This window comes from Perca fluviatilis, chromosome 16 (genome assembly GCF_010015445.1).
Source record: "Perca fluviatilis chromosome 16, GENO_Pfluv_1.0, whole genome shotgun sequence".
In the NCBI taxonomy this organism is placed as follows: domain Eukaryota; kingdom Metazoa; phylum Chordata; class Actinopteri; order Perciformes; family Percidae; genus Perca; species Perca fluviatilis.
Window position 1 is genome coordinate 29,451 of NC_053127.1, and position 21,202 is coordinate 50,652.

The 21,202-nt window shown below is 43.0% G+C and overlaps 1 long non-coding RNA gene across 1 annotated transcript; it reads left to right on the top strand.

Moving 5' to 3' along the window:
* The first annotated feature begins 812 nt into the window (after nucleotides 1-812).
* On the top strand, nucleotides 813-1,401 carry LOC120543577. The gene is made up of 3 exons (XR_005636365.1): nucleotides 813-1,020; nucleotides 1,113-1,251; nucleotides 1,357-1,401. It is a non-coding gene; the product is annotated as an uncharacterized LOC120543577 (long non-coding RNA).
* Nucleotides 1,402-21,202: the final 19,801 nt, after the last annotated feature.

A 21,202-nucleotide genomic window follows, 5' to 3' on the forward strand; every position in this document is an offset into this window, starting at 1 on the left:
ACAAACAAACAAACAAAAAATATTCTTGGAATCTTATGCGAATTCTTAAAAATATGGAATAGAAAGCTCCAGGTGCATCAGAGTACAAGTACATGAAACATTTTAATTTATTAATATTACACTTTTACTTAAAGCTCACCATCGAGTATTTATATCATATTCCGGTAATGAAACAATAATCTGGGGCCGTCCATGTAAAAGGGGTACAAAGAAAGATATGATAAAAAAAATTACAGTAATTAACTTTACTATTTACAGTAGTATAGTGGCTAATTGGGATTTTTTACAGTAATGCCTTGACTACTGTGATGTCAAACATAATGCAACGACTACGTCATTTTTAGGCCTTACAGTATAAACTTTACAATAATTCTACTGTAAAAATGTTATACAGTAATGTTGCGGAAATCTACAGTAAATAACTGTAGATTTCACACTTTTTACAGTGTATATATATATATATATATATATATATATATAATGTGTGTATATATATATGTGTGTATATATATATATGTGTATATATATATATATATATATATATATATATATATATATGTTGTATATATATATATATGTGTATATATATATATGTGTATATATATATGTGTATATATATGTGTATATATATATATGTGTGTATATAATATATATGTGTATATATGTGTATATATATATGTGTGTATATATATATATATGTGTGTATATATATATATACATATATATATATATATATATATATATATATGTGTGTGTGTGTGTGTGTGTGTGTGTGTGTGTGTGTGTGTGTGTGTATATGTGTTTTCAGATTCAGACCTCAATGTTAAATGTTACTCAGATCATTTTAAATGTGTGTTCACAGAAAACTACTTCCGAGGCTACCAGCTGTACCACGGCAGCTGGAAAATGCACAGTCCTAAGGTGTTGAGAGTCTTTAATATTTTACCTGGCAGGTAAAACCAAGGGTCAGACTGAATTGTTCAGTTGGCTGTTTTTAAGGAATATTGATGGCATCGAAAAGTACGTGTGACTTTCCCTAACAATTATTGCGAAGTGGTTATGACACACACCCGATGTGAACAGTGACTGACTCAAAGCCTATGTTTCTGCAGATATACAGCCCACCTCCAGTCCGTAGGCTAGACCATCACATACATGAGTTCCTCGAATACTTTTGGGAAACCCTACCTGCCCAGTCTCTGAATGCGATGGATGTGGTGAGCGTGCTGCACAGGGGATTTTGTGATCTCTGTATGTATTAAAATCTCGACTTGTTTGCTGTTGTCTTCACTGCTTGTGAGTCTGTTGTTTTTGTTAATGTCTCCTCTGAAATAGTCTGTCCGTTTTCTGTGTCAGGGAATACAAGACTCTTGGAGACTGACGATTTTCGCTGGCTGGAGGTGTCTGGAGCTGCAGGCGGCCAGCAAGCCACCAAACCAGCTGGTTTTTTTCACGGCTGGGAAGGGCCCATGCTAAAACTTATTGCACCACCTGCAGGTAGCGTGGGCGGACATGGGCCTTAAAGGGTCCCCCAACTTCACCGACCTGAGGACGGCTGTGTTTGCGCATGTGAGTTCTCCTCAGTCACTTATCTGTTCATGCTGGATTTCATTAACTAATAACTAATTCATCTTCATTCAACTCTGCTGGCTTAACTGACAGTAGCAATATTTTCTCTTCTACTGTTTTAAGGCCAAGAACAACCTGCCTGCCGCAGCGGGACGATTGGTGGCCACCTTGATGTGCAACAACACGGCCACAGCTGACTGCTTCTACGCCCTCAGCCTGAACGTGGCCCAGTCAAAGAGGATGAGGGAGCATTTCCGCCAGGCCCTCACCCACACCATGCAATCACCTCCACCACCAGGAAGAGGTCCTGCAAGCCTGAGTACTCCTCCAGTTCTGAGGACGAAACCCCTGTCCCCTACCAGGAGTCAGGGACCTCAGGACTGGAGGAGCAGAGGGAGTTCATGCGAGGCTGCAAAATGTAAGTAAAACATTAAAGACTCCATTGTATGTCTGTTACACCAGACCTCACTCTGTGTTTTGTGTTTTCCTCAACAGACACCAGAGAAGGCCCTCAGTACGGCAGGCTGATGTTGGCGCTGGCTCAACCCCAAGGGCAGCATATCGCGTGGCACAACAGACTTGCAGCCCCCACACACACACACACACGCACGTAAATAGTTGTTTTATTGTGTTTTTATAGATTGGTTAAGATTCATTTTGTATTATTAGATGTTCTATTTTAGTAAATGTTAAGATTCATTTTCTTTTAGTGTGTTTTGAAATGTTGTTCAATATTGGTATGTGTTTAATACAAGTTCCTTTTTTACTTAAAATGACACAACTATAATACTGAGCACGCTTAGCCTAAACATGAAGCTATGAACACCAAATTGGTCAGGTATTCTTAACACAGGCTCACCTTTGAGTTTGAAAAAGTTCAAAGTATCTCGCTTTATTAAATTACATAGATATCCAGTGCAATACTTAAAGTGATGGTTCGGAGTAATTTCACCCTAGAGTCCTTTGCACCATGACCTCGAGCCAAACACCCCCCCAGAAGCTTTTTTCAGCTGGGTCTAGCATTGGGAGAGTTAGCGTAGAGTAGCGTTAGCCACTGAATAGCTTAGCGCGGGGCTAATGGACCCACGTTTGTATCTGGTAAATTACCCCACTAATAATGCCCGAAATGATACCAAACTTCGACACTAGTACAAATAGGTTATGCTCTTATAAAACGATGGATTGGAAAGTTTGTAAGTACACCAGAAGTTCATGAACACTTGCCTGCTCTCTTCTGCTCTCTGTTGCTGCTGCTGCTACCTGCAGTTAGACGAGTGCTTAGGGCCGTCTACAAATTACTACACCGAAAAGAGTTACAACAAAAATATTTGTTAATTTAATGATTAAATAAGGTAATGTCTCCAAACTTACCTCAGTTATTACTTGTCTCCTGCTAGTTATACTACAGCACTTAGTTAAAAAAAAAAAGTTAAATTAATAAATATTTTTGTTGCATCTCTTTTCGGTGTTGTAATTTGTAGATGTCCCTAAGCACTCGTCTTACAGCAGCAACAACAACAGCAGAGAGCAGAAGCCAGCAGGCAAGTGTTATTTACATAAACTTCTGGTGTACTTACAAACTTTCCAATCCATCGTTTTGTATTACATAACCTATTTGTACTACTTGTAGACCTTTGGTATCATTTCCGGCATTATAGTGGGGTCATTTACCAGAACAGTAGCGATAGTCCATTAGCCCCCTCAATCGCTTAGCTATTCAGCGGCTAACGCTACTCTACGCTAACTCTCCCAATGCTAGACCCAGCTGAAAAAAGCTTCTGGGGGGGTGTTTGGCTCAAGGTCATGGTGCAAAGGACCCTAGGGTGAAATTACTCGTAGAGCTCTAAAACCTCTTCCTCCATCAGGGGCCCCTCCAGCTCCACATTGTCATCCCCAGACACCGTGGGCAGGTCTCTGCAGAAACTGGTAAAAGCCTCGTCATCCTCGGTGTACTCGGTGCTGTAGAGATCAGAGTAGAACTCCACAGCTCTCTGTCGGATCTGTGACGCTGTCGTTAACGGCTGTCCTCCTTCTGATCTCAGAGCATGGATCATCCGACTCTGGCCATTCTTCTTCTCCAAACTAAAAAAGAACTTAGTTGGAGAGTCCATTAAAGCAGCAGTCTGGAACCTGGACCGGATCAGTGCCCCCTGTGCTCTCATGCCCAGCAGGTCTGCCAAGACGGCTTTTTTAGACTTGAGGTCCTCAATACAGCCTCGATTTCCTGTGGACTCTGCAGAACTCTGCATGTCCACTGTAGATATCTCCAGATCGTTCATAGACTTGGCAATGTCTCGAGAAACATTGAGAGTGTACTGCTGACAAAGCTGCCTGATTTCAACCTTCCCAATGTCCCACCACTGCCTCAACGAACTAAAATCTTTCCTTCTATCTCTAAAACCATTCCAAAAAAAAATAAAAACATCCCTAAAATGTGCATCTAAAAGCAAAGCCGTGTTAAAATGCCAATACGCAGATCTGGGTTTAATATTGGCAATGTAAACATCACAATACACATAAGAATGATCAGAAAAACCGACAGGCAATATACTACACCCTTTAAAAACATTAAAATGGTGCTTAAAACAATAAAACCTGTCTAATCTAGCCATAGTCAACCTGTTTTATCTGCTGTGGACCCACGTATACTGCCTCTGCTGTGCATGGCGGTCTCTCCAGACGTCTGAGACTGTGTCTCCATCAGCCGCTGCATGGCTTGCTTAGAAGCAGCATGTGGTTCGTTATGGTTCCGATCTAAAACATTATCCCCCCCCAAAAATAAAAACTCCTCTGGTTCACACTCACTTAAAACCGTACTGAGTTCATTTAAAAAAAGAACTCTATCAGGTCCTGAGTTTGGAGCGTATACATTTATAAAAACCAGATTAAAAACTTCATACTGGGCTCTGACTACTAAGAGTCGGCCCTTTATTCTTTCGTCTACAGTGTGGGACTTTGGTAAAAAGTTTCTTGCAAATAGGATTGCTACTCCTCCGCTGATGCTGCTAAGGTGACTTAGCACCACCCCCCCATCCCATTCCCTCCTCCAGTCTGTCTCATTTAAAGTGTCGCTGTGCGTTTCTTGCAACATTGCAATATTTACTCCTTTAAGTTTTAAAAACTCAACAAGGCAAGCCCTCTTCTTCACATCTCTGCCACCTTTAATATTAAGAGTGGAGATTTTAAAATTACTCATTATGTCAGATGTGAGGAGAGACACACAAAAAAAATGACACAAAAATGAAGACCAACAACAAACGGACGGACCTAGTTTTCCTCACTGTCTCCATCATTTAAAAGCTCTAGTTTGATCCTCAGAACCAGTTTCTTCAGCCTGTAAAACTCTGGTAGAGTGAAACCTCTCTCACCTCTAAGATGCATCTGATCTCGTATTGAGATCAACAAAACATTTTTGTTCTCAAAATAGTCTTCAAGGTTTATATTTTTGCTATTTTTTGTTTTCTGGAGGAACTGTCTGATTAGTTGTACCTGGTACAGTTCTCCCTGTACCGACCCAACAGAGACCTGGGAGTCAATCAGAGGCTGACTGAGTACACTACATTCCTCTTCCTCCTCATCTTCCTCCATTTCTAACTCCTCTTTCTCTTCCTCCTCCACCTCTTCTTCCTCCTCCTCCTCCTCCTCCTCCTCCTCCTCCTCCTCCTCCTCCTCCTTCTCCTCTCTCACTGCCATTTTTTTGGCTTGAGAACCCTTATTCCTGATGTCCTTTTTTTTCCTTTTCCTTGCAGACAATTTTAGAAGTTTGTCATTTTCACCCAAAACAACCTCATCCCTCCTCTCTGGGTCAGCTGCTGCGACTGCAGGGACAGTCAGCTCAGCCTCAGCTGATTCATCCAGCACACCTGTCTGTTCCCTACACACACCCTCACCTGTCTGTTCCCTACACACACCCTCACCTGTCTGTTCCCTACACACACCCTCACCTGTCTGTTCCCTACACACACCCTCACCTTTCTGTTCCCTACACACACCCTCACCTGTCTGTTCCCTACACTCACCTGTCTGTTCCCTACACTCACCTGTCTGTTCCCTACACACCCTCACCCGATTTCTTTCCTTTTTCTTTTTCTTCACCCACAGCACTTTCCCCTGCCACACACACACTTCCATCACCCTCCCCTCCCACTTCCTTCAAGCAACCACCCGGTGTATTTACATTACTCACCCCATGCGTCTGGTCGGGCACGGCATCACCACGCCGCTGTGCAGCACGCTGAGTGGGCATCGGCTGCTCGGCTGCGGCAGCCGGCCCCGAGGCAGCAGCCCCCTCCGGTACCCCCGGGGGAGTGGGGGGGCGGCCCAGCCCCGGCACCAGCCCCCCCCCCCGGACCGGGAGGATTTGGATCACCTGGTCTCGGGCAGGCCCTCACCGTGTGGCCCACCTCTCCACAACCAAAACATTTCATCTCTGATGACGTTGCAAAAATCCCGTATTCATAATCATCTACTTTAACATGGAGCCGGAGGTTTAACTCCTCGTCCCGATGGTTCAGTATCATATAGAGCTGTCTACGGTGAGACACCACGTGCTTCAGCAACGGAGACTTACATCCAGACAGGATCTTTTAACGGGGAGACTATCTTCCCTCTCTGCTGAGGAAGCCATCAGAGATGAACGGTGGGACGTTGGACAGGACCACCTTGGTGGTCCCGGTTGAGTGAGCGGTAGTACCTGAACAAACATTTCACACACGGTGATGCCCGCCTCGATAACTTGGTTCACTTTCTCCTCCCGATCCAGGAAGATGACCACGGCGCCGTTCATCCGAGCGGCCGACATAATACTACCGTGCCCGACCTTCTCCCCCACAGCTAGACTAATGTCCTCCACGCTGCACGGGAAACTAGGACAGATCTTAACGCCATGTTTCCTGGTGAGCGTGGAGAACCCCTCTCCATTCACCATGGAAACTAGGACAGATCTTAACGCCATGTTTCCTGGTGAGCGTGGAGAACCCCTCTCCATTCACCATGGCGGCTGCACACGCCGACTGGCGAGACGCCGGCAGGAGACAAACCACCCAAATAAACCTAAAACTAAACACCAAATGAACCTAAACTAACCACCAAAACGTACTACAAATGAAAGATAAAGTGACCTACACCGTTAAACTAAACAAAACTAAATGAAAATATCAAAAAAAGCAAAGTAAGAAAAATCTACAAATCGCTGCAGCTCACTCACACACGCTCTCAACTCAGAGAGAAGAGACAGAGAGAGAGAGAGAGAGAGACAAAGCAGAGAGAGAGAGACAGAGACAGAGAGAGAGAGAGACAGAGAGAGACAGAGAGAGAGACAGAGAGAGAGACAGACAGAGACAGAGAGAGAGAGAGAGAGAGAGAGAAGACAGAGAGAGACAAATCAGAGAGAGAGAGAGAGAGAGACAGAGAGAGAGACAGAAAGCAGAGAGAGAGAGACAGAGAGAGACAAAGCAGAGAGAGAGAGAGAGAGAGAGAGAGAGAGAGAGAACAATGTCATTTAAAAACTCATCAACCATTAAACTGATCATGTTGAGTTCTATCTCCTCCAAAACATAAAGATCTATTATGTGTAGTTGAAGCTAAAAGCATGTCATCGTTCCAGAAGAAAAGAGCAGTTGGTAGACTTTGTACCTGGGGATTCTTCTGCTTCTAGGAGTTACAATCTTCTAACTGCTAGAAGCAGCAGAGAGAAAGACACACTAGACAGACAGGAATTATGATTACAACCTCTGCAGTTTTCACTTATCTAGAATAAATTATAAGTTGAACTTCATCCCACACATTTTAACAGAGAATAATACCTTGTAATTGTTGCTTCAGCCTGTCCACTTCAGTCTTCAGTTCTGCTTTATCTGCAAAATCAGAGAAAGAGTTTCTTTGTCAGCTTCATTTTACTGCACCTTCAGTTTCTTTGGGCTTGTTAAATATGAATATGTTCTAGTTTCTTCTCTCCTCTGTGACAGGAAACTGAATATATTTGAGTTGTGGACAAAACAAGACATTTGAGGACATAATCCTGGGCTTTGGGAAACACTGATCCACATTGTCGAGACCAAACAACTGATCTATTCATCCAGATGATAATCCACACATTAATCTACAATGAAAATAATCTGTAGCTATGTGCAGCCCTACTTTGCTCCAATACATAGAAAAATAGTTATTTCTCTCCTTTTGGATATTTCTGAACTGCTATGACAAGATGCAAACAGTTCATTACTGTACCTGTAATCAAGTCAGCCTTCAGTTGAGCCAACGAGGCCTTCAGCTCTGTCAGCTCAGCGGAATCAGTACTTCCTTGAGCGGAGACGGAGCCGAGCAGCAGCCACAGCGTAAAACTCACAGAGATCTTCATTCTGTTGTATTATGATTGTTTTCCCTTCAGGATGCGGCTTTATATATTCTTGTTATGTTGAAAGTGTGGTCTTGTTATTTAGTCAGGCTGTTTGATTTCAGGAAGGGGGGGGGGGCGACCAGTTTGATCAGGGAGGCTGATGACCTCATGTGGTAAGGTTAGTGAATGGAATTTGGCCTGATGGTAAACAGATGGACAGTTTGCGTACGTGACTGAGTGAAGGTCCATCCTTTCTGTGTATAAAACACATGAATAACTGAGAGGTTTAGTTGTTTTCTTCAGAAAATACTCAGGTCTTTTGATTTCATGTTATGCTATTATTATGTGAATATAACGTATTCTATCTAGAGGTTGATACATACAGTAAATATGCAGTGTCAGCACTGTGAAGCTGGTTCAGAATCAGAAAAGGTTTTATTGCCACAATAATAAATGTATGTGGTGCATACATGAACAAATAAACATATTAAACACTAATATAAAATAAACAGTAAATACAGGAAAAAGAAATAAATACATACAAATGAACAGTTGCATTAGATAAAAGGTTGAATGGATTGAGTGCAAAACTTTCAAAGAATAAAAGTATTTGCTATGGGCAGATGTAAAGTCCAAAATGAAGGTAAGTGCAGGTTAGTGAGAGTGTAGTGTGTTGGGGGGCAGAGGGGTCCGGAGCCTTGTTTGTGACGCTTATTGCAGAGGGGAAAAAACTTATTTATAGTTATGTGCTTTATTATAATAGCATAACATGAAATCAAAAGACCTGAGTATTTTCTGAAGAAAAACACTGAACCTCTCTGTTATTCATGTTTTTTATACACAGAAAGGATGGACGTTTAGTCAGTCACGTACGGTTTACCATCAGGCCAAATTCTATTCACTAACCTTACCAGATAAGGTCATCAGCCTCCCTGATAAAACTGGTCGCCCCCCACCCTTCCTGAAATCTAACAGTCTGACTGAATAACAGGAAAGACTTTCTTATGGATTACCATCTGGATGAATGGATTATTTGTTTAGTCTCTAAATGGTGAAACATGGGGATCAGTGTTTCCCAAAAAGCTCAGGATGACATCCTCAAATGTCTTATTATGTCCACAACTCAAAGATATTCAGTTTCCTGTTACAGAGGAGAGAAGAAACTAGAAAATATTCATATTTAACAAGCTGACATCACACAACTTTCACTGTTTTTACATAAAAAATGACTCAAACCGATTCATCGATTATCTAAATAGTTTAGATTAGTCTAAATTAGTTTAGTTTAGATTTAGATTAGTTTAGATTAATTTAATAATGACTAATCCATTAATCATTGCAGCTCTAGAGCAATGTCTAAAGAAACTGTCTCTGATTTTGCAGAACCAGCAGCACAGTTGAAGACTGAAGTGGACCAGCAGAAGCAAGACCTGAAACGTATCGTACTCTGATCATTACAACACATTCTCATGAATTGGTCCGTATGATATTGGATGAAAATGTATGCACAGCAATAGGTAAGATATCGTATGAAACTAGGCTGGTCACATGGCGCTGAAACAGCAGTAGTTTGTGGGAGAATAGGGTAAAATATGAATTGTAAAACGTTCTCCTCTTAATTTAAATGTTTGCCACCTCTGCTGTTTTCAGCTTCTGTAACGATGAAATGCATTTAACTATCAAGCTTCAATGACGGATAATTGTTTCATGGTTTTGCCTTTTTTTGGAGGATATTTCGTTTGTTATTGTTATTAATGTTATTCTGCCCTCTTATTTAGGGATCTCCATTTTGCACGTTCTACATATGAACGTTGTATCTTCTGAACTTGAGTCTTAAAGACGTGAAGATGACGTGTGAATAAACTGAAATATTTAAAGAGAAGGGTCAGAATCTTGACACCTATATGAAAATATCCTGATTCAAAACAACCACATCTATTAATTTTGACTTAGTTCTGATTATGTATGATCCCATAACTATAACATTCTCAAAAGCCAATTATATATTCTGTTTCTATTTGAAATACATGTCCTGCTTTCTAAATACTAAACCTAGTTAGAAATATAGTAAATTAAACACTTTGATAACATTGGACTCATAATGATCAGTTTAATTTTTTAATGATTTTTAAAATTCTCTCTCTCTCTCTCTCTCTCTCTCTCTCTTTCCCTCCCTCCTTCCTGGCTGGAGGCAAAGACTCCATGTAAATAATCAGGTCTTTTAGCATGTATAGAGCCAGCATATTTCCACCAGACTCCATGTAAATAATCAGGACTTTTAGTGTGTATAGAGCCAGCATAATTCCACCAGACTCCATGTAAATAATCAGTACTTTAGCGTGTATAGAGCCAGCATATTTCCACCAGACTCCATGTTAATAATCAGGCCTTTTAGCGTGTATAGAGCCAGCATATTTCCACCAGACTCCATGTCCATATGTCACCTGTCCCACCCGTGACACAGCCTGTCTTGACCAGTGCTATGGAAATATACAGGATGCTTTCCATTCTAAAGCACTGCCTGGTTTAGGGAACTCAGATCACAATATGATCAAGTTGATGCCTGCCTACGTGTCCAGGCTGCGGCGTGAGAAAGCCAGAAAGGTGGAAGTTAAGTGCTGGAATGCTGCCGCCTCCGAGGCACTGCAAGACTGTCTAGAGCGCACGGACTGGAACGTAGTGACCGATGGGACTGAAAACATTAATGACGCAGCGCTTGCTATCTCGGGGTACATAACATTCTGCGATGACACAATCATTCCCAAAAAGATTGTTAAGCTGTTTCCCAATAACAAGCCCTGGGTAACCCCAGAACTAAAACATCTTCTTAATCAAAAAAAGCGACTGTTTCAATTGGGAGGAAATAGAGAAGAGAAAAGGACTGTGCAGAAAAACATAAAAAGTATGATCAGGGACTGTAAAGCGGCATATATACGTAAACTTGAGAATTTTTTTAGAAATGATGCTAGGAGGGCATGGCAGGGGGTTCAGGCCAGTACAGGATACAAACCTAAGAGACACCTCATGACAGTTGAACGAAAACGAAATTTTGTTTGCCAATATTTGAATGACTTTTATTGTAGCATATTTGATACCCATGATTTTATAGCCGAATAGGAATTGGTTTATAAAGAAATCAGTAGCATGAAATGTGGGGACTTTGACATTTCTATAGATGATGTCAAGTCCTACTTCAGACATGTGAATCCCCGGAAAGCTAGTGGGCCTGATGGTATTAGCAGCAGGACATTAAGGATGTGTGCAGATCAGTTGGCCCAGCCCTTTCAAAGGCTGTTCCAGCTGTCAGTAGACACTGATGTAGTTCCTTGTGTATGGAAAAAATCTTTGATCGTGCCCGTACCCAAAAATAATAAACCTAGGGAACTTAATGACCCTCCTTTTCTCCTAACCTCCACAGTAATGAAATGTTTTGAAAAAATAATCCTGAAACAGCTTTTATGTGAGGTCATACCATCTTTAGACCCAAACCAATTTGCGTATCGTGCAGATAGAGGCGTAGAAGATGCACTGCTGACTCTGACAAACAATATATACGAGCACCTTGAACAGGCAAAGAGTCTTGTCAAGATTGTGTTCATAGATTTCAGCAGTGCCTTCAATACAATCCAACCACACCTGATGGTAAAAAAACTGGTACAGCTGGGTGTTAATCCAAGATTACTTCGGTGGATTTTTAACTTTTTAACGAACTGTAGTCAACAAGTCAAATTCAACTCATGTGTCTCATTGTGAAAAGTCGTAAATACAGGGGCACCACAAGGGTGCGCTCTGTTCTTATTCTATACCTTATACACCAATTACTGCCAAGCAACCTCCTCAGACCACACTTATTTTAAATATGCTGATGACACAGCATTAGTGGGTTTTTTAAGGTCTAATACTGCATCCCTAGAGGGTTTTGAGAGGGAGGTGCAGGGTTTTTCTAAATGGTGTACAGATAATTTCCTTGTGGTTAATGCAAAAAAACAAAGGAGATGACCATAGATTTCAATAAAAAGGGAATTATAGTTCCTTCCTCAAATATAAATGGTGTAGTGGTAGAGCGGGTTACAACATATACATATTTTAGGTGTTGAAATAGATAATACACTGACATTTAATGAATGTGCACAAAACAAGTGCAAAAAGTTACAGAAGAGGATGTTTTTTTCTAAGGAAACTTAATAATTTTAGAATAGATAGCTGTATTCTTCAGATGTTTTACAAAGCTCTCTTGCAGAGTGTCTTATCTTTTGGCCTTATCTGTGCCTTTGGTAACATGTATATCAAGGACCAAAAGAAACTGCAATGAATAGTTAAAACAGCGAGTAAGATCATTGGAGTTGATCAGGTACCTGTAGCTCAACTGTACAATGACCTCAGTTTAAAAAAGACAGAACAAATTCTAATTGATTCAACCCATCCTCTTCATCAGATTTTTTTAAGAAGCAACAGGTCAAGTGGCAGACTCCTGCAAAGGAAAATTAGGACTACAAGGTACAGCAAGTCTTTTGTGCCTACAGCAATTAGATTGCACAACAATAGACTTAAAAACTCTTAGGCATTTTTAAATTGCGGGTATACTGTACTATATACATCAACATCTAACTCTAAAATACATGCTTGTCATGTTTTCTTAATGCTTCTATTGTCTTGTCTGTTTTGTTAAATGTTTTGTATTTATATTTTTTTTAATGTTATGTAGTAGGCTGTATAACGTTGGAGCGTGTAATGGTGACCACATGAATTTCCTACTTGTGGATAATAAAGTTTACCTTGACCTTGTAAATAATCAGTACTTTTAGTGTGTATAGAGCCAGCATATCTCCACCAGACTCCATGTTAATAATCAGGCCTTTTAGCATGTATAGAGCCAGCATATCTCCACCAGACTCCATGTAAATAATCAGGACTTTTAGTGTGTGTAGAGCCAGCATATCTCCACAAGACTCCATGTAAATATTCAGGTCTTTTAGCATGTATAGAGCCAGCATATTTCCACCAGACTCCATGTAAATAATCAGGACTTTTAGTGTGTGTAGAGCAAGCATATCTCCACAAGACTCCATGTAAATATTCAGGTCTTTTAGCATGTATAGAGCCAGCATATTTCCACCAGACTCCATGTAAATAATCATGACTTTTAGTGTGTGTAGAGCCAGCATATTTCCACCAGACTCCATGTAAATAATAAGGACTTTTAGTATGTGTAGAGCCAGCATATCTCCACCAGACTCCATGTAAATAATCAGTACTTTTATCATCGCAAAACACATTTCATTCAAAGTGGATAGAAACTAAATAAAACTATCAAAAGCCGTCTTGGTTCATCTTTCCACTGTTCCAACAATCACCACACCACCTTAATTCACCCATTTACATAACAATTATTTGGAATTGTTGGGGCTTTGTAAATTATAGTGTGGTCTAGACCTACTCTATCTGTAAAGTGTCTCGAGATAACTTATGTTATGATTTGATACTATAAATAAAATTGAATTGAATTGAATTGAATTACATGTGGAGATATGCTAGCTCCCTCTCCGTGAACCATCACCTTATCGTGGTGGAGAGGTTTGTGTGTCTCTGTGAACCTGAGGGCTGTGTTGTCTGGAGCTTTGTGCTCCTGGTAGGGTCTCCCAAGGCAAAGTGGTCTCAGGTGAGGGGCCAGACAAAGAATGGTTCAAAAACCCTATGGAAAAACAAGGTAGAGATGGAGTGACCCTGCCCGGAGGAAGCCCGGGGCCCCCGTCTGGAGCCAGGCCCAGGCCGGCGGCGCGTGCGGCGCCGGCGTGGCGAGGTTTGCCACGGAGCCCGGCCGGGTACAGCCCGAACAAGCTACGTGGCTCCCATCTCTCCAGCCCATGGGCCCACCACCTGTGGGAGGAACCGCTGGGGTCGGGTGCGCTGCCATATGGGTGGCAGTGAAGGTCAGGGGCCTCAACGGACCAGACCCGGGCAGCAGACGCTGGCTCTGGGGACGTGGAACGTCACCTCTCTGTGGGGGAAGGAGCCGGAACTGGTGCGGGAGGTGGAGCGCTACCGGTTAGATCTGGTGGGGCTTACCTCTACGCACAGTCTCGGTTCTGGAACCGTACTCCTGGATAGGGGTTGGACTCTTTTCTTCTCCGGAGTTGCCCAGGGTGTGAGGCGCCGGGCAGGTGTGGGGATACTCACAAGCCCCCGGCTGAGCGCCGCTACGTTGGAGTTTACCCTGGTGGACGAGAGGGTCGCCTCCCTACGCCTGCGGGTTGTGGGGGGGAAAACTCTGACTGTAGTTTGTGCATATGCACCAAACAGGAGTTCGGAGTATTCGGCCTTCTTGGAGACCTTGAGTGGAGTCCTGCATGGGGCGCCAGTGGGGGACTCCATTGTTCTGCTGGGGGACTTCAACGCACACATGGGCAATGATGGAGACACATGGAGAGGCGTGATTGGGAGGAACGGCCTCCCTGATCTAAACCAGAGTGGTTGTTTGTTGTTGGACTTCTGTGCTAGTCATGGATTGTCTATAACGAACACCATGTTCGAACATAGGGATGCTCATAAGTGTACCTGGTACCAGAGCACCCTAGGCCGAAGGTCAATGATCGATTTTATAATCGTTTCATCTGATCTGAGGCCGTATGTTTGGAACAACTCGGGTGAAGAGAGGGGCAGAAGCTGTCAACCGATCACCATCTGGTGGTGAGTTGGGTCAGGGGGTGGGGAAGACTCTGGACAGACCTGGTAAGCCCAAACGTGTAGTGCGGGTAAATTGGGAACGTCTGGAGGAGGCCCTGTCCAACGGACTTTCAACTCGCACCTCCGGTGGAGCTTTTCGTGCATCCCTGTGGAGGCTGGGGGCATTGAACCAGAGTGGACAATGTTCAAAGTTTCCATTGCTGAAGCTGCGGCGCGAGGAGCTGTGGTCTTAGGGTCTTAGGTGCCTCAAGGGGCTGTAACCCACGAACACCGTGGTGGACACCGGTGGTCAGGGAAGCCGTCCGACTGAAGAAGGTGTCTTTCCGGGATATGTTATCCCAGAGGACTCCGGAGGCAGTTGCAGGGTACCGAAGGGCCCGAAGGGCTGCAGCCTCTGCCGTGAAAGAGGCAAAGCGCAGCGGTGTGGGAGAAGTTTGGAGAAGACATGGAGAAGGACTTCGGTCGGCGCCAAAGTGCTTCTGGAAAACTGTTACCCGCCACCTCAGGAGGGAGCAGGGGAACCATCCAAGCTGTGTACAGTAAGGATGGGACACTGTTGACCTCAACTGAGGAGGTAATAGGGCGGTGGAAGGAGCACTTTGAGGAACTCCTGAATCCGACTAATACGCCCTCTATGTTAGAGGCAGAGCTGGAGGATGACGGGGGACTGTCGTCAATTTCCCAGGCGGAAGTCACTGATGTAGTCAAACAACTCCACAGTGGTAAAGCCCCGGGGATTGATGAGATCCGTCCAGAAATGCTCAAGGCTCTGGGTGTGGAGGGGCTGTCTTGGTAGACACGCCTCTTCAACATTGCGTGGAAGTCTGGAACAGTGCCAAAGGAGTGGCAGACCGGGGTGGTGGTTCCCCTTTTTAAAAAGGGGGACCAGAGGGTGTGCCAATTACAGGGGATTACACTTCTCAGCCTCCCTGGTAAAGTCTACTCAAAGGCTGCGGGAAAAGGAGGGTTCGGCCGATAGTCAAACCTCGGGTTGAGGAGGAACAATGCGGATTCCGTCCTGGTCGGGGAACAATGGACCAGATCTTCACTCTCGCAAAGGATCCTGGAGGGAGCCTGGGAGTATGCCCAACCGGCCTACATGTGTTTTGTGGATTTGGAGAAGGCGTGTATGCCCGGGTCCCCGGGGAGATACTGTGGGAGGTGCTGCGGGGAGTATGGGGTGAGGGGGTCTCTTCTCAGGGCCATCCAATCTCTGTAACGACCAAAGCGAGAGCTGTGTCCGGGTTCTCGGCAGTAAGTCGGACTCGTTTCAGGTGAGGGTTGGCCTCCGCCAGGGCTGCGCTTTGTCACCAATCCTGTTTGTAGTATTTATGGACAGGATATCGAGGTGTAGTCGGGGTGGGGAGGGGTCTCAGTTCGGTGGGCTGGGGATCTCATCGCTGCTCTTCAGCATTCACTGGATCGGTTCGCAGCCGAGTGTGAAGCGGTTGGGATGAGGATCAGCACCTCTAAATCGGAGGCCATGGTTCTCAGCAGGAAACCGATGGAGTGCCTTCTCCAGGTAGGGAATGAGTCCTTACCCCAAGTGAAGGAGTTCAAGTACCTTGGGGTTTTGTTCGCGAGTGAGGGGACAATGGAGCAGGAGATTGGTCGGAGAATCGGCGCAGCGGGTGCGGTATTACATTCCATCTATCGCACCGTTGTGACGAAAAGAGAGCTGAGCCAGAAGGCAAAGCTCTCGATCTACCGGTCAGTTTTCGTTCCTACCCTCACCTATGGTCATGAAGGCTGGGTCATGACCGAAAGAACGAGATCCGTGGTGAGAAGCTCAGTCATCCGTGAGGAGCTCGGAGTAGAGCCGCTGCTCCTTTGCGTCAAAAGGAGCCAGTTGAGGTGGTTCGAGCATCTGGTAAGGATGCCCCCTGGGCGCCTCCTTAGGGATGTGTTCCAGGCACGTCCAGCTGGGAGGAGGCCTCGGGGAAGACCCAGGACTAGGTGGAGGGATTATATCTCCAACCTGGCCTGGGAACGCCTCGGGATCCCCCAGTCGGAGGTGGTTAATGTTGCTTGGGAAAGGGAAGTTTGGGGTCCCCTGCTGGAGCTGCTCCCCCGGCGACCCGACACCGGATAAGCGGACGAAGATGGATGGATGGATGGATATGCTAGCTCTATACACGCTAAAAGTCCTGATTATTTACATGGAGTCTGGTGGAGATATGCTGGCTCTATACACGCTAGAAGTCCTGATTATTTACATGGAGTCTGGTGGAGATATGCTGGCTCTATACACGCTAAAAGTCCTGATTATTTACATGGAGTCTCATGTTTCTCAAGTTTCATGTTAAACTAAAAGGATCTTACTCTTTAACTAAGGCTACGTTCAGACTGCAGGCCAAAGTGGCCCAAATCCTTCTTCATAAGTAGTGTGAACACTCAAATCTAGCCCAGATCTAATTTTTTCAGATCAGATTCAGGCCACTTCCATATGTGGTCCTGAATCCGACCCAGATCTGATTTTTTTCAATGCGACCGCAGTGTGAACAGCCAAGGCGGATTTGATGTGACTTTTACCTCAAAAACCCTTGCTGCGGCCACTCTCTTGCGAAGGCTGAGGTGGGATCATGGTCCCTCGGGGTCGGGGGCACCACCGGCCCGAGTCGCCGCACCGCCGGGGAGGTAGTGCGTGTGCGAGGGCGAAGCCAGAGTGGTGGAGGCCCGTAGCGGTCCTGACGTGCAAATTGGCCGTCCGGTCACACAGACCTCATTAGTGAATTTGAAGCCATAACCCCGCAAATTTGTCTCTCTTTCTCTTCAGTCTTCTCCTCCTCAGCACCCGCACATTAATGTTATGGCTGCCATTACACAAACATTTTAATAAAAATAAAATAAAATAAATAAAAGCGAAAATGCTGATTTCCTCCATAACCTCCCTGACTTTAGTGCAACAGCGTGCTGCGTCTGATGTCATGTTAGTGTTCTTTTGCGCATGCAGGTCATTTCAAAACCGCAAACAGTTCACACTGGAATCTGATATAGGACACATTTTAAAAGGTCATGTGAACAGCCAAACAAAAAATCGGATCTGAGCAAAAAATCTGAATCAGGCATTAAGACTTGCAGTGTGAACGTAGCCTAAAAGGTCTATCTCTGTAGGGATCCATCCCATAATGTTGTCAGACACTTAGAATAATAATGTGAGTCTGTCAGCAGCAACAACAGAACTTCTAGTGACTCTAACTGCTGCTGAACATTAGTCCTGTAGGGTTACATCACAGCTTGGTTCTGGTTTAATACTGGACCAGTTTCACAGATGTGATCTAATACATTTCACTTGTATGTTGATGTTGCGGTAGAATATTTTTTTTAAATTTCTATTTGTAAAATGACAAAAAACAAACAAACGTCCAAAAGGTGTGTTCACTGCCCCCGGTGAGAGGAGCGTACAACTTTGAGTGGTCGGTCGCTGCATATGTGGACAACCACCAGGGTTCACAGGGTTGGTTGGTCAAGAACTCACAGAAGGTTTTCATGGCATTCGAGCAACAGAAGGACAGTTTTATGAGTTCCTCTAAAGGCGTGACGCTGTTGCTATAGCAGGGAGACGTTGTGTTTGTGCGACTGGTGGGTAGGGTTTGGCGTATGATGATTATAATCACCTCACCACCTTCAGTGGGTTTCTGCTGTTCCCCATGTAAGACAGAAACAGCAGCTCTGTGATAGTCATGCAGGTTTTTGTTGTCTTAAACAAGTCTTCATAGCACTTCATAGATTTAAACTGATTTTCATCTATATCCAAATAATAAGTAATAATTGTCGACAAATTGTAAACTGGTTAATGTTTTGATTCTCTCTTGTTTCTGTCATTTTAATCAAATAAACATATATCATTGCAATTACATCTGTGAGCATTTCTTTAATCTGTTTGTTTCAACTTTAACTTATTGAAAGCAGATAATTCACCATCCTAGCAGTATAAAGAAACAGAGAATGTTGAGCTGTTGTAACATATCAACTCTGTACCATGTCCACATGAGACTCTCTGGACATTGGACGGTTCAGTCTCACTTTCTAACATGAAGACACAACAGGAGATTTATAAACTTAAATCAGTAGTTTTGGTTCCTAAATCTAACCAAACTGTGACTGTTTAACAGCATTAATGATGTAATTTTAGGAGCTGAAATCATGTCTCTAGATCAGCTGGGTCACTAAGTTTGAACCACAAATCAATTTCCAAATATCAAATTGTTGGTTTCACAGGTATTGGGAGCAAGTGGCCTATAACATTTACATTGTTGTTATACTGGCCGCCGTTAGAGGGCGCTCCCTCAAAAGGCAAGAGGTTTGCTGCCAAGCAACTGCGGCCTCGTCAGGTCTTGACTATCTGACCTCATTCACAACGACACGTGGTCTCCAGGCAAGATGAGAAACAGATTATTTTTTACAGAATTCAAAGACCAACATTCATAACTGGAAACAAAATCAGGAAATATTTGTAACATTATTGAAAGATGATTTTTGTCATTCCACTGAAATACAGTTTTTTCCAACTGCTTACACAGAAAATCTTTTCATGTCACACGATTTTTGAAACCTCTCACTCAAAGTGCAAAACTACACAGCAAATCTCCAAAACCATAAGCTATTTCTCAGCCTTTCACTCAGCTTTCAATAGCATAAAACACTTTTTTCAAAACATTACACACAATTCTCTACCTAAGACACAGAAATCTAAGAGGAAGTGACTTGCTATCCATTTCTAAACACAACCAATCAAAATGCTACACTTATTTACCAGGGCACACACACACTTCTCACATTTGCAATCACATTATGTCAAAACTGAACACTAACCAATCATTGCTTTAGTATAGGCCTATAAATAGGTCAAAGGCCAGATTACCTGTTTTGAACAATGGATGCCAACAATAGACAGAGAGCAAGGGGAGTAGGAGGAAGAGACAGGGGATAACAACGAGGAGGAGGAGGAGGAGGGAAGAAGAGTAAGAAGGAGAGCCATCTCTGATGAGATCAGGGAGAGAAGCCCATCTTGAGTAGCTTTATAGTGGCGTCCATACTGCATGCAACTATCCAATGACTATTTCAGCATTACAAATCAATCAGATTTTGTTTTGCACAAAGTGCATACAGTACATTCATGCTACTGTATACAACACTGAGCTACTCTTACAAACGTAACGTTGTGCTCAATAAATATTTTCTGTTTTACTGTAACATTACATTGTTTTTTACAGCGCACTTTTCAACCCCTCTCAGCAGATGACTTTCTCTCTAGAACATTGTAAATGTAGATATAAACCTATGAAAGACAAAAGAGCTTTAGATTTAGAACAACAGTGTGTACATGGTATATCCAAAAATTTACTATTATAAAAAAGTGTTTGCCATTTGATGCAAATGCTTCATTTTTAGATGAGTTTATGGTATTTTGAATGCAGTGTTTCATTTTGAAGGAGATGTGAGGTATTTTGCATTTTGTGTGAGCAGTTTTAGGAATTGTGTGTAGAGTTTTGAAAAAAGGAGACATAGTTTTGAAAACGTGTGTAAGCAGTTGGAAAAAACTGTAATTGTGTATCACTCAGGAATAGGGATGTTTAGTTTCTGTATTTAGGTCATGAAATAAATAGAAGGAATACTAAATGCATTTGAATATAAAAAATAGAGATGCTGGTAAAATTAACTTTCATATTTTGTTGTTTTCATTAATATAGTAAGCTAAGCTATACTTGGCTAACTGAATGATAAAGGTTACAGTATCCTTCTGGTGTGTATGTGTGTGTGTGTGTGTATTTGAACTTTTGAAACAAAGATAAATAAAAAGGGACAGCAATAGCGCTGATAAGCGGTCTCCAACAACTCTCTCTGCAGCTGCAGGCTCTCTGCATTATAATATAATAACGAGCTGAAAACTCAGGTTCCTCTTCCTCTGAAACGTGCTGTATCATAGCTGCAGTAACAAACACATAAAGACAACTTATTCTAACTAAAATGGAGTGAAGTTCATGGTAACATCTGCAACAAACACCCTAAAGTTTGAAGTTATTCACACACATGCTGCTAAATACATTTTACAGTTCAACACATGTACTTTAGTCTCAAACGTGAGTCAACCGCTGACCTCTCAGGACCAGGATGGGAAGTTGTGTAGAAACACTGTCTGCTCTTTGTTTCCTCGTTGTATAATATTACATCCTACACACACACACACACACACACACAAAACCAACACACACACACACAGACACACACCCAACACACACAGACACACACACACACACACAGCAGAAGTGTGGAAGTCAAGGCTGAAGGTAAAAGTGTGTGAAGTAGTAGCAAGTAGTGTCTAGCATGGAAATTCCCAAAAAGTGTTGAAAGAGTCCAAAAAGTGTCAGATTGTGACTAGAACTAAGAAAAGCTCAGCATAACAAAGATATAAACAGTAGAGCAGTGTGCATACATGGGATGTAATGCTAAACAACAGCTGTGTTTCTGATCATCCAAATCTAACAGCATATTTGGATATTTATGAATGGATTAGTTTTAATAAAGAAGATAAATGTAAGTAAACACAATGTTAAATAAACTAACTTTGTTGAAATATGAATCACATGTAATGAATCAGAGTTGAATATC